The 15,734-nt window shown below is 39.4% G+C and overlaps 1 long non-coding RNA gene across 1 annotated transcript; it reads left to right on the top strand.

Annotated features, from left to right (window-relative positions):
* Positions 1-1,528: 1,528 nt before the first annotated feature.
* Positions 1,529-12,108, top strand: LOC145806510 (uncharacterized). Its single transcript, XR_014349821.1, has 2 exons — positions 1,529-1,593; positions 7,282-12,108. It is a non-coding gene; the product is annotated as an uncharacterized LOC145806510 (long non-coding RNA).
* Positions 12,109-15,734: the final 3,626 nt, after the last annotated feature.

The following is a 15,734-nucleotide window of genomic DNA, read 5'->3' as shown; positions in this document are numbered from 1 at the left end:
ATGGACCCTACCATTTGACGTACGTATGCCATGTAGTTTTTGTTTTTGTATCTTTGTTGTCCCTCAACCCTCTTTCACATTTTCTATCTATCATTAGAAGTAGGGTGGCTGTCGATCGACGAATTGAGAAAGGTAGGACCGGGGATTCCATTTCAATAGAAAAAGCTATTGATAGTCACAGTGGGACGAGAACAAATGGGAAATGTGCACCTGGTTCTATTCATTTTTTTGTTCAGCCGAAACATTAGTGAGCAATTGATAGAGAGCAAGGGATGCTAGCTCTCTAATCCTAGTATTCCTCGTTTCAATAGGTTCGGGAAGCTTTGGCATCGAGATGCATTATGATAGCTAAGTCGGGTGGGATTATCTATCGGATGGTTATTCATCAAGTGAATCCTTTGCTCCTTACCTCAATAGCTAGGCCCGAAAGGTAGTAATCGGCTTTAGTGAAAACTCTTCCAACAATCAATCGCGAGGGATTTGAATGAAGTGGAATCAATTCCGAATCAATCGGCCAAATCGCTCGACTATGGAAATGAATCTTAAGAGGCCTCATTAGCTTGAACCTTTCGTCGACCAAAACAAACTCCTAATCTTGGCTCCGGAGGTCCCCTCTATTTAAAATATAAATATATAAAAAAAAAGGCCAATATGCGGTCCCAAAATTCCTTCCGAGACTTCTGCTTAACAACCTGCTGAAAAGCCTTTATGTCTTGCAGTTGACTACCTTCTACTTGGCCTATTATGTTCTTATATCTCGAATGTCTCTAGCTCGGTGATGAATCTTCTTCTTTAAGGTTTAGTTTGTTTAGAATGAAATAGGTAGAAAGTAAAATAAAGAGAAAAAATTTAAATTTCATGAGTTTGTTTAGCTTGAAAGTTGTGAAAAGTATAAAGAAACTAATTTTTTTATTTCTTACAAAAAAATACAAGAAAATATAAGAAAAATTGAACGTGTGAATTATCTATAACTAAATTTTTAATTTTTTCTTTATTTTTCTTACAAAATTTTCATCTTAATAAAATGTTTGCAAAAAAAATATTTTCTTTTACTTTCACTTTTTATCAAATTTTCTTTTAAATCAAGCGGAGCTGAGGAGTTTTAGAGCAATGTCTTTATTGGTGGTTGTGCCACCTTCGATTGAAGCTACTTCTACGGATTGCAACTGCAGCTGGGGTTGGATCAAGGCTCTTAGTCACTTTAAATGCAGCTGGGGTTGGATCAAGGCTCTTAGTCACTTTAAATTCAGGGCCCTGTGGACCAAAGAAAATTAATGGGCCTCAGAGCCCAAATGGTGGTCTCACTCTAAGAAATAAGCATCGATTTAAGTGATTTTTTTAGTTAAAAAGTTACTAAAAAAATTAAAAAGTCAATAACTCATACAAAAAAGTTAAAGATTTCATTTTCTCTCTACTTTTTGCACATCATTTTATAAAAAGTTAAAAAATTAACCCAACCATATTAATTTTTTTTATATCACATTTTAACTAAAAAATAAAAAAGTTACTTAAAAAATCTGAGCCTAAGCTTAAAGCCTTTGCACTACTCATGTTGAAGGTTGCTTCCTCTCTTCCCCGCCTCCCTCTCCCAAGGTCTGCAATCTCTCTCTCTCTCTCTATATATATATATATATATATATGTTAACATATTAATATAATTGTTAACATAATATGTTAATATATTATAGTATGTATATAATGGTCATACATCTAGATAGATAGGATTCTTTGTCATTCTTTGTCCCTGCTTTCGGTTGCCCGCCTTCTTTCGGCCTCCTTTTCCTTATTATATTGAATTATATCATAATGATGTTTTGTATCCAGCTCCTATATTATGGAGCCTCTATTTGGTTTCTGAATATAGTTTTAATTACAGAGTTCTCTTTTAATATCACTCTTTCAACTCTCTCTCAACTTGTTTTACATGGTATCAGAGCACAGGTGTTTTTCCTAAGTCTCTGCATCACATTTTCTTTTCTTGGCAAATTGCTGCGTATCACGTCCTTACCTAATATACAGATTGGACAACACCAGCACTTTCGTCTCTTCCCGACGAAGCCAACGCCACCAGATTCATCATCATCTGAAGTCTCACGCGCCTCCACGCGCCGCCAGAACATTAGGCAACGCGCTTCCTCGTTTCAGACGCGCTCTACGCGCCTCCTATACTGTCCGGTGCTATTGTGCGCCACGGTCTCATCTGCTAACGTGAGCCGCGTGTTTCTGACGTCAGCTGACGTCAGCCCTGGCTGCTTCCGTGCGCCGCATGTTTCTCCCCTGCTAACGTGCACCGCGTAACTCTATGCTAACGTGCGCCGCGCCTGTGACATCAGTCCTGCATCATCCTTGTTTGACCAGATTCGTTGACTAATCCATTTTCTGCCTTTCTGGTCATATTTTTGGTCCGTTCACTCCTTTTCTGACTGATTTTGACCATCTGAATTCACTAGTAACCTCGGTTTTTTCAGATTCTACCTCAATTGTGCTATTTTTCTCTCATGGATCGCCTGGACTCCTCTAGCCACCCTATTTCCGTTATTCTTGACGGAACTAATTATGTCCTATGGGCACAAGCTATGTCTGGCCTCCTCAAAGGAAAGAAACTTTGGCGCATCATCACTGGGGATGTGTGCAAACCCGTTCAAGGGACCACGGATTTCGCTGCTATGGACTCCGCTGCCAAATATGTCGACCGACTGAAAGATTGGGATAGTAAAAACTATCAGATCATCACTTGCTTTCGCAATACTTCTATTACATCTATCAGCCTTCAGTTTGGTCGGTTCCAACTTGACTCTGCTTCCTCTCCTGCCAAAGCCATCTGGGATTTTTTACAAGAACGCTATCAGACTACTGGCCTTGCTCACCAATATCAGCTTCTGAGTCATCTTCACCGTATGCGCCAAGAAACAACTCAGAACATTAATGATTTCCTCTCCCAAATGTATTATGTTTGGGATCAGCTCGCTCTTTCTGAACCTCCATGGGATTGTACTAAGGATGCTGCCTTGTTTACTACTTACCGTGACCAACAGCGCTTGGTTCAGTTTCTCATGGCTCTCACTCCCCGTTTTGAGCCAGTACGCGCATCTCTCCTTCATCGCACTCCTTTACCCACTCTTGAGCAAGCAATTTCTGAACTCCTGTCAAAGGAAACCAGATTTGGTACTCTCCATCCGCACCCTGTGGACTCTGTTCTTGCCACTCCCCAGATTCGAAGTTCTCCTTCCTCACCTTCACCACAGAGGTCAACTGCCTGCAATTACTGTCACAACCGCAATCTTCCGTCGACTCATCTTCTGGTTAATTGTCCAGTTCGTCTTTGTCGGTTTTGCAACAAGACTGGCCCTGGTCATCTCCAGCAAGATTGCTTCCGCAATCCCGCCCGTGCCTCTCACAATGGTCCTTTCACCGGGAATTTTTCTCGCAGCCACTCTCACCGTTCTGGGACTCCGTTTAAACCAATGCCTGCTCAACGCACTGCTGCTGCTGCCTCAGAGGATTTACCTTCCTCTGTCCCTATAGACCCTTCCACTCCAGTCTTCTCTCAAATCGATGTCGAAGCCATGTTTCAACATTTTTGGCAGAATTCCGATACTCCTCCATCTACTGCTTTATCTGTCACCGCAGGTAACACTTCTTGGTACTTTGACTCCGCTTGTTGTAATCACATGACCTTTGACCCTACTATTTTTACTCCTCTCTCTTCTACTCCTCATGTTCCTTCTATCCATACTGCTGATGGGTCTCTTCTGTCTGTAAGTCATGTTGGTTCTATTTCAACCTCTCACTTATCTTTATCTCATGTCTATTTTATGCCTGCTCTTACTTTAAATCTTATCTCCATTAGTCAATTATGTGAGCATGGTCTAACTGTTACCTTTTCCCATACTGGTTGTTTGGTGCAGGACCCTCGGATGGGGCAAACTCTTGGGATAGGCCGTAAGCATAGACGTCTCTACGAACTCATCAATCTTCATGTTCCAGATTCCTCTCAGATCACAGCTCTTACCACTGCTACCACTGCTCATCCTTTATCTCTTTTTCAGCTTTAGCACTGTCGTTTAGGCCATCTTTCTGTTGGTTGTTTAAAATCTTTAATTTCCAGTGGTCATTTAGGTCATGTAAGTTCTGATGTTTTAGATTGTGTGTCCTGTCAACTTGCCAAACAACCTGCTTTGTCGTTTAATAAAAGTGACTCTGTTTCTCTTGCACCATTTGATCTCATTCATTCTGATATTTGGGAACCCTCTCCTACTCCTACTATGGGAGGCGCACGCTATTTTGTTGTTTTTATAGATGATTTTTCCCGTTTTACATGGTTGTTTCTTATGAAAAATCGCTCTGAGCTCAAACAACTTTATTACAATTTTGCTGCAATGGTTAAAACACAATTTTCTAAAAATATTAAGCTTTTTCGCTCCGACAATGCCATGGAATATAAAGATTTTGACTTTCTTTCCTTTCTTCAGAGTCATGGTACTCAACTTCATCGTTCCTGTCCCGGTACGTCTCAACAAAATGGACGTGCTGAACGGAAACATCGACATATTCTTGACACTACTCGAGCTCTCCTTCTGTCTTTCTCTTGTCCGGAACATTTTTGGGAAGAGGCAGCTCTCACTGCTGCTTACACTATCAATTGTATCCCTACACCTGTCATTCATAATCACACTCCTTATGAGCGTCTGCATGGCACCCGTCCCCCTTACACCAACCTTAGGGTCTTTGGATCTGCTTGTTTTGTTCTTCTCCAACCTCATGAACGTACCAAACTTGAACCACGTTCTCGCCTTTGTTGCTTCTTAGGGTATGGTATTGAACACAAGGGGTATCGTTGTTGGGATCCTCTTTCTCAGCGACTCCGTATCTCTCGTCATGTAGTCTTTTGGGAACACAAAATGTTTTTCTCTCTCTCTCTCTCTCTTTCCGTTTGTCCGTTCCCTCACCCTCTCTGTTTTTTACTGACCCTTCCACGGATCTGTTCTCTGATGCGCTTACTCTACCGCCCTTGCCAGCCTCTCTCGAGTTATCTGATGAGCTTACTCCACCGCTCCTGCCAGCCTCTCTCGAGACTACCTTGCCTACTGGTCTGTCTCATGCACCTGCTAACTCTGATGGTCCTGCTCTTGCTCCCTCGGGATCCTCCTCTCCTGGTGAGTCTCTCCCTCTGGCTCCTCTTGCCTCTACTCGACCACACCGGGTAACCCAACCTTCTACTCGTCTTCGTGACTTTATTGTTGGTTCTACTGCTTTTTCTACTTATGAACCAACCTCCTATCGTGAGGCTCGCTCTAATCCTCTTTGGCAGCAAGCTATGACTGATGAATTGCAGGCTTTAGACAAAACTCACACTTGGGACATTGTTGATCTTCCTCCTGGCAAGACTGCCATTGGTTACAAATGGGTCTACAAAATCAAAACTTGTTCTGATGGATCTATTGAGCGCTACAAAGCCCGCCTTGTTGCAAAAGGCTTCAACCAAGAATATGGTATTGACTATGAGGAGACCTTTGCTCCTGTTGCTCGTCTCACCTCTGTTCGCAGCCTGATTGCGGTTGTTACCACCCGACACTGGGATCTTTATCAAATGGACATGAAAAATGCTTTCCTTAATGGTGTTCTTCTTGAGGAGGTCTACATGCAACCTCCCCCTGGGTCTACTTATCCACTTCATAAAGTCTGCAAACTTCAGCGTGCTTTATATGGTCTCAAACAAGCTCCGCACGCTTGGTTTGCCAAGTTCAGCTCTACTATTCATGACTGTGGTTTCACCTCCAGTTCTTATGATACTACTCTTTTTATCCGGAACACTGCTCAAGGGACCACCTTGCTTCTCCTTTATGTGGATGATATGATTATCACCGGTGACGATCTTGATGGTATTCTATGCCTTAAACAGTTTCTTAGCCATCATTTCGAGATGAAAGACCTTGGTCCTCTCAGCTATTTCTTGGGTCTTGAAATCTTCCATGATTCCACGGGGTCTTTTCTCTCTCAGGCTAAGTATACCTCTGATCTTCTCACCCGCGTTGGTCTTACGGATTGCAAGACTGTCTCAACTCCCCTGGAGCCTCAGAGTCGTCTTACACCTCTTGATGGCACTCTTCTCTCTGAAGCTACCCTATATCGTCAGCTGGTTGGCAGCCTTGTCTATCTCACTGTTACTCGTCCTGATATTGCCTATGTCGTTCATATTGTCAGCCAGTTTATGTCAGCTCCTCGTACCCCTCATTATGCTGCATTAGTTCGTATCCTTCGTTATCTCAAAGGTACTTTGTTTCATGGACTTCATTATTCCGCCCGCTCCTCTCTCCAGCTTCGTGTTTTTCCAATGCTGATTGGGCTGGGGATCCTACTGACCGGCCCTTTACTACCGGGTTTTGCTTTTTCTTGGGTGATTCTCTTATTTCTTGGCGCAGCAAGAAACAATCTCTTACTGCTCGCTCCAGTACCGAGGCTGAATATCGTGCTCTTGCTGATACTACTCAAGAGCTTCTCTGGCTTCGTTGGCTTCTTACTAACATGGGTGTTTCCCCCTCTGGCACTATTGCCCTCTTTTGTGACAATCAAAGTGCTCTTCAAATTGCTCACAATGATGTTTTTCATGATCGCACCAAGCATATTGAGATTGACTGTCATTTTATTCGTCAACACGTCACTCGTGGTACTGTCCATCTCCATCCAATCTCCTCTGCTGATCAACCTGCTGATATCTTCACCAAAGCTCATTCTCCTGGCCGCTTCGTTGAACTTGTCTCCAAACTCCAGTTGGCTGATGTTTGTCCTCCTTGAGTTTGAGGGGGGCTGTTAACATATTAATATAATTGTTAATATAATATGTTAATATATTATAGTATGTATATAATGGTCATACATCTAGATAGATAGGATTCTTTGTCATTCTTTGTCCCTGCTTTCGGTCGCCCGCCTTCTTTCGGCCTCCTTTTCCTTATTATATTGAATTATATCATAATGATGTTTTGTATCCAGCTCCTATATTATGGAGCCTCTATTTGGTTTCTGAATATAGTTTTAATTACAGAGTTCTCTTTCAATATCACTCTCTCAACTCTTTCTCAACTTGTTTTACAATATATATGCGTGTGTGTGTTTGGAATATCTATTTCTCTTACATTCGAATTTCTCTTTGTTTTTCTACGATTTGGAGAAAAGTTGTTGGTTTTTAATTTGTTTGTGATGTAACTCTGGAGCTTGATTATTATGAGTGCATAGTAGTGCTGAATCTGTATTTTCTTTTCCTTTCGTTTTTCTTGGTAGCCAAACGGAGGCTTATGCTATTACTGTCTGAGAATCAGTTTTGAATTGGGATGTGACGCGTGAATGTGAGCCGAGGTCCAAGCTTGATTGTCTAATTTATTCGGAGATTGATACTTTATTTGCTTGGTGTTTTGCTAAAGATCTGAACCCTAGTTGAATTGTCTAGAAAGTTCTTACCCAAAAAAGAAAAAGAAAAAAAAAAGAGTTCATTCTTCACCAGAAAACAGTTTTCATTTTGTATCTGTTTTCAAATTGTAATCAATTATAGCAAAATGAAGGAAATGGGTACATGTAGCGGACCCATGTAATTGGGGGAAAGGCTTGTTGACTTGCAGAAGCTTGACAGGCAAGAATAATGAAAAAGCTTTTTGTTCCAAATTCTAATATTGGTGTCTTTGTGGGATATGCTAATATCCTTCTAATATTGGGGTTGTTTTGTTTTTTATTTATTTTTGGATAAGAAAGTAGATAAGTATGATAATGTACATTGAATTTGAAGGAATACATTGAACAGAAGGATGCTGATCCTTCTTAGATTTTAGTAAGAAATGACACAAGTAAACCCAAATGTGTTGAAGACAACTCAAGGCTCGTAGAAGTGACCCCACATTGTTAACATTTGAGGAAGCTTCCTTCTGGTTATGCAATAAAGCTGTTCATGGACCAATCTAGGAGGCTTTATGTTACTGCCTCTTTTTTTTTTTTTTCTTAAACTGGATGCATTAAAGAAAAGCAATTACAGCAGTCTACGGTAAGAGATACCCAGAGCATCAGCTAGAAGTTGATTACAAACTAGAGGAGGGGGGTTGACAAAAGTTTGAAAATTTTCAACTGAAGCTCCCAAGTTTGCTAGGAAATCTGCGCAGGCGTTGGCTTCCCGATAGATATGGTTAATTGTTGGTGTTCTGAGGCAGCTCAGGAGGTACCTACAATCATTAATAAGATTGTGTTGTGAAGCTGATGTGAGGCTGAGATGTTAGTTGATAACAGTTGTTTGAGTAAAATTGCATCAGTTTCAATCTTAAGATTCAAAATGTTTCTTTCCAGAGCTAACTTGAGGCCATCCCTCAACCCCCATAATTCCGCGGCGACGTTAGAAGTAGTACCAATGTTTCTACAAAAGCCCACAACCCATTGACCAAGATGATCCCAAATGAGCCCTCCAGCTGAAGCTTTGCCAGGGTTGCCCTTAGAAGCGCCATCCGTGTTGAGTTTGAAACAGCCCGCAGTGGGTGGATTCCATTTGATGAAAACCTCGCAAAGAGTTTTTCGCATGACGGGATTTGAGAGGTGTTGCCACTCCAAAGCATGAGCAATGGCAGTGGAAGGTTTGAAAGGGTTGGGGTTGTTGGGATCAAACACAAGGGAGCTTCTATTTTTCCAGATACACCAATAAGAGAAAGGGAAGATGATAGACCACCTAACAGAGGAATGGTGGGTGAGGGGGGACTAACAGTTGAGTTTGATCCAATCGGTGAGGTTACCAGTAAAGGAGGGGAGTAAGTCGATTGGGATGCCAACAGTGTTCCAAAAAGCTTGAGCTCTAGGGCAATCTCTAAGGGTATGGAGAGGAGATTCCGGTATGTTCTTACACCAGGGGCAAAAGGGATCCCTTCCGATATTTCGATGAAACATGAAAGATTTAGTGCTGATACGAAGTTGAAGGGTATGCCAGAGAAAAAACTGAATTCTCAGGATAATGTTCGCCTTCCAGACCCAATTCCAATTAACTGGAGGGTTGGTAAAGGAGAATGACTTAGCAATGGTATAGGCTGAGCTACTGGAAAAGCTACCATCACAGGTTTTGTCCCAAACGACACAATCATCTTTCGGGTTGAACCATTGGAGAGTGATTCCATGTAGGGTAGGCAATACATCAGGTGGACTTGAGAACTTTGAAGGTTTACCCAGTCTTTTCTTGTCAATCTCGTGCTTAGATCTTTTTATTTTTTTTATTTTATAGTTATCAAAGAAGTGTAATATTATTAAAATAGGTAGAAAAATGTACAAAAGGGAAACAGAGGAGGACAAGAACTTGTCCAAAAAAGTAAAACCATGTGCTTAGATTTTGGTCATGTCTTTTCATGGAAGAGAGGACGTAACACAGAAAACTAGAACTTCAATGCTAAACTTGAAAAGAAGTGTTTGGCAATTTTTTCCTTTTAAGTGATCTAGTTCCCTTTTTGCCTGATCTTTGCATGTTCCTATATTGCTCTCAGTGATAGTATTCTTCTTTTTCCCTGTTAAATGCCATTTTACACTGGTAATGCTCTTATTCTAGAGGCGGGGTAGCTTTCGAATTACGATTGTGTGTGTGTGTGTCTCTCTCTCTCTGATAACTTGTTCTCTGTTATGTTAATTAATCTTAATTATGATTGTGATTATGTGCCTGATATGATTTTGAGTGCCAATTATATGATTTTATGTGTTTTTGAATTTCTATCTGTTCACGGTAGGAAAATCTATTTGATTTTCTATTATAGAATTTAAATCAAAGGCCGTAGAGGCGACAAAAACTGAAATTGACTATATTATTGTGATTATCATGATTTTTAAAGTCTACGGTGAGATTTAATTAAAAATTGATTTGGATCAAAATAATTAGATTAAATTGATTAAATTAAGTACAATTAGTTAGCCTTAATTGAGTTTGATTAGTTTAAACTAATCACCTAGTATATGTATGGGCTAAACACCCTTAAGCTCATATTACGAGCTCAAGGTCTGAAAATACACTCTAGAGAGAGAGAGTGAGCCGATTAAAGAGAGAGAGAGAGAGAATTCAACTTGAAGATTCTACCTCAAAGCTTGAAGATTGAGAGGATTAACTCAAGAACTAGCTAGAATTTGGAAGATTGGAGCTTCTAGGTGAGTAATTGAACTCAAATTCATGAGTTTAAGTTCATAATTGAGTGAGTTCAAAGATAATATAAAGCTAAAGACAGGATTTAAGGTGAATGTGATGAATTTGAAGTCAATATACATATGCATGTAAGTGATTGCCATGAATTTGCATAATTGAGCATGAAACATGTAGTTTATGAGGATTTGAGAGTCATTAAGGCATGCATGTAAGAATTACCATTGTATGAAACTCAATTCTAAGGATTTATGTTGTTTTTGGAAGATGATTCTTGGAACATGAAGATTATGGCACCGAATCATACATACATGCCTAGTTTTGTTGAGTCTCATGAGTTTAAGCATCAATTGTACCATTTGTGAGATGAAAATAGAAGCTACACTTCACATGTGTGAAAGATCTAAAAAGATATAAGATTTGTTTGCATGGGTTTTGAAGTTATGAAAATAAATTTGACATAATTGAACTTATGTGATGAATTCATGGGAATTTGAGAGCTTCAAGTCTTGTGAAATTGACATTTAGATCATGATAGAAGTTGTATGGTTGACATATAGGCCATAATATGCAAGTTACACCATGTAGAGTTGTGTTTTGAAGCTCAAAAAGTATGCTAGAAATTGCAGAATTCGGCCCGTCCGCTCGAGTGAAGAAAGTCTCGCTCGAGTGTAAAAATCAAACTCCCAAAAGTTTTGTAGAGATTTGCACAGTAGCTTAAGTAGCAAATATCGCGCTTGAGCGAACCCTGTTTTATAAGACTCCTCGCTCGAGTGACAGAAATCTCGCTTGAGCGTAAAAATCATTCAACCAGTACTTTTATAAAGTTTTACAGACCGCTCGAGCGGAGTGCCCTGTTTTAGAAATTTTGAAAAGTCACTTCATGTTCCGTTTTCCGTTATCTTTCATTTCTAAGCACTTTTAGGCATGTATTGAGCATTGTAAATGAATCAAAGGATTAAGAAAGAGACCTAAGAGAAATAAACAAGTTAAGAACAGATTGAATTGCTTGTGACTTAATGTGTTATGAAATGTGTAGGGTTAAGCGTAAGGGCAAATCCATCGATGGAACACTGTGAGTAATATCTTAGTAAAGATATTTTCAAGTATGTTATTTTCCAACTACTACTTCTGTATAAGCTTCATGGACTTGTTGGTTTGAATTATGAATGAGTATTCGATATGTATGAATTGGGTCTGAGGCTATTTGATACGTTTGATATGTATGAATTGGGCCTAAGGTCGTTTGATACGTTTGAATATTTTGATGGGCCAAAGGCTATCTGAATATGAATGTAATGGGTCAAAGTCCATTTGAATAAAAAATTGATCATGATCATGAATATGAAATGCGCATAAATACGGATATGGAAGATAATGGGCCCGAGGCCGTTTGATACGTCTGAAACGTTTGAATTGGGCCCGGGGCCGTTTGATCAATAATGGGCCCAAGACAGTTTGATATGTTTGATAAGGATCTAAAATAGGCCCGAGGCCATTTGTCATGTACAACAAAAATAAAGAATGGGCCTAAGGCGTTTGTATACGAAGTTTACAAGTTCGATGTGCTTAATATAAGTCTCATTCGTATAACCTTTTTACTTTGGTATTATTTACTAGGCTTTCTCTTACTCTCATTTATATGTATGTAAGTGAGCAAAGAGACGTCCAACCCCAGCCTCAGTGAAGAATGTAAGAGAAATCTAAGTTTTGTGGAGTCAGCCCGAACGTCTCACGCACGAAACTTTGTTTTCATTCTGTTGTTTTACCCTTTTTGCTACCTTGGTGATTCCGTTGGAACACATATGTGTATAAACTTTTTGTTTAACTGATTGCATGTTTAAATGATCCTGGATGTACAAGACGTTTAATTTGGCTTATGGTGTGAGTTATTATCTAACATATGGGAAATGTTTTGACATGTCATGTAAGCACAGCTCAATGGACAAAATTTTTAAGTCTGCTTCCGTTTTGGCCCTCTTGCTACTATTGAGATACGTTTAATCTCATTTGAGGCCGTAGATAATCTCATAATTACTAGCCGGTTATGACCTTAATCTATAAGGGCGGGTTTGGGTCATGTCTCTCTTTTGCGTCAAGATTAGTTTGAGTGAAATTTTGATACATAGATTTCATGATAGTGAATAGTTGCGTGTCATCTGCTGGTGAATGCGTTTAGGTCTATGATGCACAATGTGACAATCCTCACCCCTGAGTAGTGCTAATCTATGATTAAACATGTTAACTGACTGATTGACTAAAAATCTGAACTGATTGATTGAGTGTATTAGTTTAAATGCATGTCTATCTGTTTGATTGTTATTATCTGTTCGTGTTTTATGTTTTAAACTGCAAATTGAAGGCCTTATCAACGGTCAAATCTGAAATTGACTAATGTTTTATGCTAAGTGGAATTTATGTGATTTTATGGTATATTTAATTAAAATGTGATTTGGTGTGTTTAAATTGGATTAAATAATGCTAATTTACAAGAGTTGGACTTATTTACAAGAGTGCTACTTAGTGGACTATTCCATGAGCCATTTGTTTGATTTCCTTATGTTAGCTTTATCACTTCATCAGCCATTTTGAGAGCTACAAACCGATTAAGAGAGAGAGAGAGAGAGAGAGAGAGAGAGAGAGAGAGAGAGAGAAATTGAGTTCATCTAGGCATTTAACTTGGAGACTTGAAGATTTTGAAGTGAGATTGCATATTTGAGCTTCCATTCTTGTAATTGAGGACTTAAGGTAGGATACTCATCCTTTAGTTTGTGAATTTGAGTTATATCTTGCATGATTCATGGAAGTTTAGTGAGTTGAGTCTAGAATTGGCTTAGTGAGTTGAATTGAAGCTTAAATCATGTATGCATGTGCATATCTTGAAATTTAGAGTTGTTTTCATGAAAATTATTGCATGCATGTCATTTTTGGGTTATAGTCCATGAATTCATCATGTTTGGGAGTGAATTAACTCATTTGATCATGCTTTAGAAGCTTTGAAGTTAATTAAATTCATGCATGTTGCATGTTCATCATGTTCTTGATGTTTATTTGCAAATGGTGTTTAATTGACTCACCCTTGGACTTTGATTTTACAAATTGATCTTCAAAACAAACGTGTTTTTCCAGAAAATAGGCCCAAGAGGCTGAGTTTTGATGCATTAGAATTGAGTTTTGAGCTTGAGGTTTAAATCTGGAATTTCCAGATTTTGGACCCACGCTTGAGCGAGGAACTCCACGCTTGAGCGTACACTCTGAATACATGAAGTCCGCTTGAGCGAGAAAAGTGGCGCTCGAGCGTTAAATTCGTGTATCTAGTATTTTGCATACGTTTACAGTCTGCTTGAGCGAGAGAGTTCACGCTCGAGCGAGGACTTGTGTCTCACGCTCGAGTGTGGATCGAGCGCCCGTCGAGCGTGATTTTTGTGCATCCAGTATTTTTACTTTAGCTTGCAGTCCGCTCGAGCGACGAAAGTCACGCTCGAGTGGAGCTCTTTTGTCTGCATGTCCGCTCGAGCGTAGAAAGCCACGCTCGAGCGAGACCCCTATTTTCTGAAAATTTGAAAAAGTGTTTTAAAGTGCACATTTGTATCCTCATTCCATCCTAGGCATTCTTAGACCTAATTTAAGACATCTTAATGAGGATATTGACGTAGAACCACACCGAGGCAAATTAAGGATTAAGTTATTATTTCCTAACTGTATAGCTTAGTGTGTGTTCGTTCTGTAACTGTGTAGGGTTGGCAACCGAGGATGCTCTAGCTGCTTATAGCCTAGTGCTCTGTGAGTAACAATGTTGTAAAGATATGTTCAATTGAGATTATTTTCTAAACAAATGACTGTACTGCTTTATGAAATAACACTGTTTACTGAATGAATGTTTGTCCTATTTGTGAACTGTATTCATGGCATCCATAGCAATTTACTGTTACTGCTACTGTTACAGAGATCTCTGTCGGTTCCCATGTTTGGAACCACTACTGTTTACTGATATGATGGCCATCATTGACTGCACGGTCTGTTAAGACCTACTGTACTGTTTTGTTATTAGATGTACCACATATGACTATTATAGTTTCTGAATGACTGTTATGGCATGATTTATAAGCCACAAACTGAATGACTGATGTACTGATAAATGACTGTTTTCAATACTGAGAGGACATTCATTTTAACCTCTTTACGCATATGTTATTCACTGGGCTTTAGCTTACTGTTTATATATATATAGGTGTTCAGGCACCAGACCGGAGTTAGCAGCGTCGGATTAGCTCCCGTTTTGTCAAAGCCAACCACCGTGCCTCACTGCGAGGTTCCAAGTCATTCAAGCTAGGGCTTTTTGGAGTGTTTTAGTTTTACCCCTTTGTACGTTTTGTAACACTGTATAGACTGAATGATATGTGTACCTATACTGTACTACCATGGTAGGGACTTGGTCCCTAACCCGAATGATTGTATATGAATGTATATGTACTGTTTTTGTGAATATGTATGAAAAGTCTTTTTGCATACAGACTGTCACAGCTCATTGGACATCTTTTATTATTGTTTTGGCTTCCGCCAGCTCCTGTACTCTCTATTATTGTTATTACTGTTAAGCAGGCCTTCGGTAATCTCGGATTACTGGCCGGTTACGGTGCTAAACCCATAGGGACGGGTTTGGGTCGTGACACACAATGACATGACGGTTGGTGCTTTCTCTCACTCAACAGCAGTAGGGAAGCTACGGAAAGACTTGCCAAATGTTTCCACAGATGCTTGCACTAATTTTGCCCGCTACAATTTAGATGAAGCTGCTACTATTTGTCACTATTATGTCAGGTATTTTATTCTTTATATCAATGACTGCCAAACTTGCAATATTTCTGTTTGTTCAACATTAGGGGTGGTAGTTTCGTGAAACACCAGAGAGTAGTGTTTTATGGACGAAAACTTGTTTATAAATGGCTAACTGAACTTCCCTAACGTCTTTTGCTTGTTTGAGTTTTTGACTAGTTGAACATAATCATGGGTAAAAACATTTTTGTGAACATAAGAAAAGTGCATTACCATCCACTCGACAGGCTGTCCTCCCCCTTCATATGTTACATGACAATAGGCCAACAACCAATGGCAGGTTATTGAATTCTTCCAAAGATTACTCATTGAAAACTTTTTGTCAATTATTGACACAAAAGCCCTGTTCCATATCCATAACTACCCAAAGGTTTTGAAGATTTTGATTATGACCTAAGGATGGAGATGGAAATTCAGCCCACCTTGGTTTTGGGAAGAGAACGTTTATTAACAACACAAGACTTTGCCAAGCAGTAACACGATGTATAGAGTTGACACCTACCCAGTACTAGGTTGGAAGGAAAAGTGTTTATAAGCTTTGAATGGATGGCAAAGGATAATATTCAGAACATCAATTTCGAAGCGCTTCTTACTTGTGTGTTAATTCACCTGTACATGACTTGGAAATCCATGAAATACAAACACAATTCTGCAAATCATTTAATTCTCAGATCAAAAAATAAAAACATAAACAAAAAAGAGACCAATTCCTTCTAATTGCAATGAGATTGAGTAATTTACTTTAGTGATAAATGAA

Source organism: Camellia sinensis, chromosome 13 (genome assembly GCF_055761805.1).
Source record: "Camellia sinensis isolate YWXY chromosome 13, ASM5576180v1, whole genome shotgun sequence".
NCBI lineage: Eukaryota > Viridiplantae > Streptophyta > Magnoliopsida > Ericales > Theaceae > Camellia > Camellia sinensis.
This window is presented reverse-complemented; position numbering and strand designations above follow the sequence as displayed.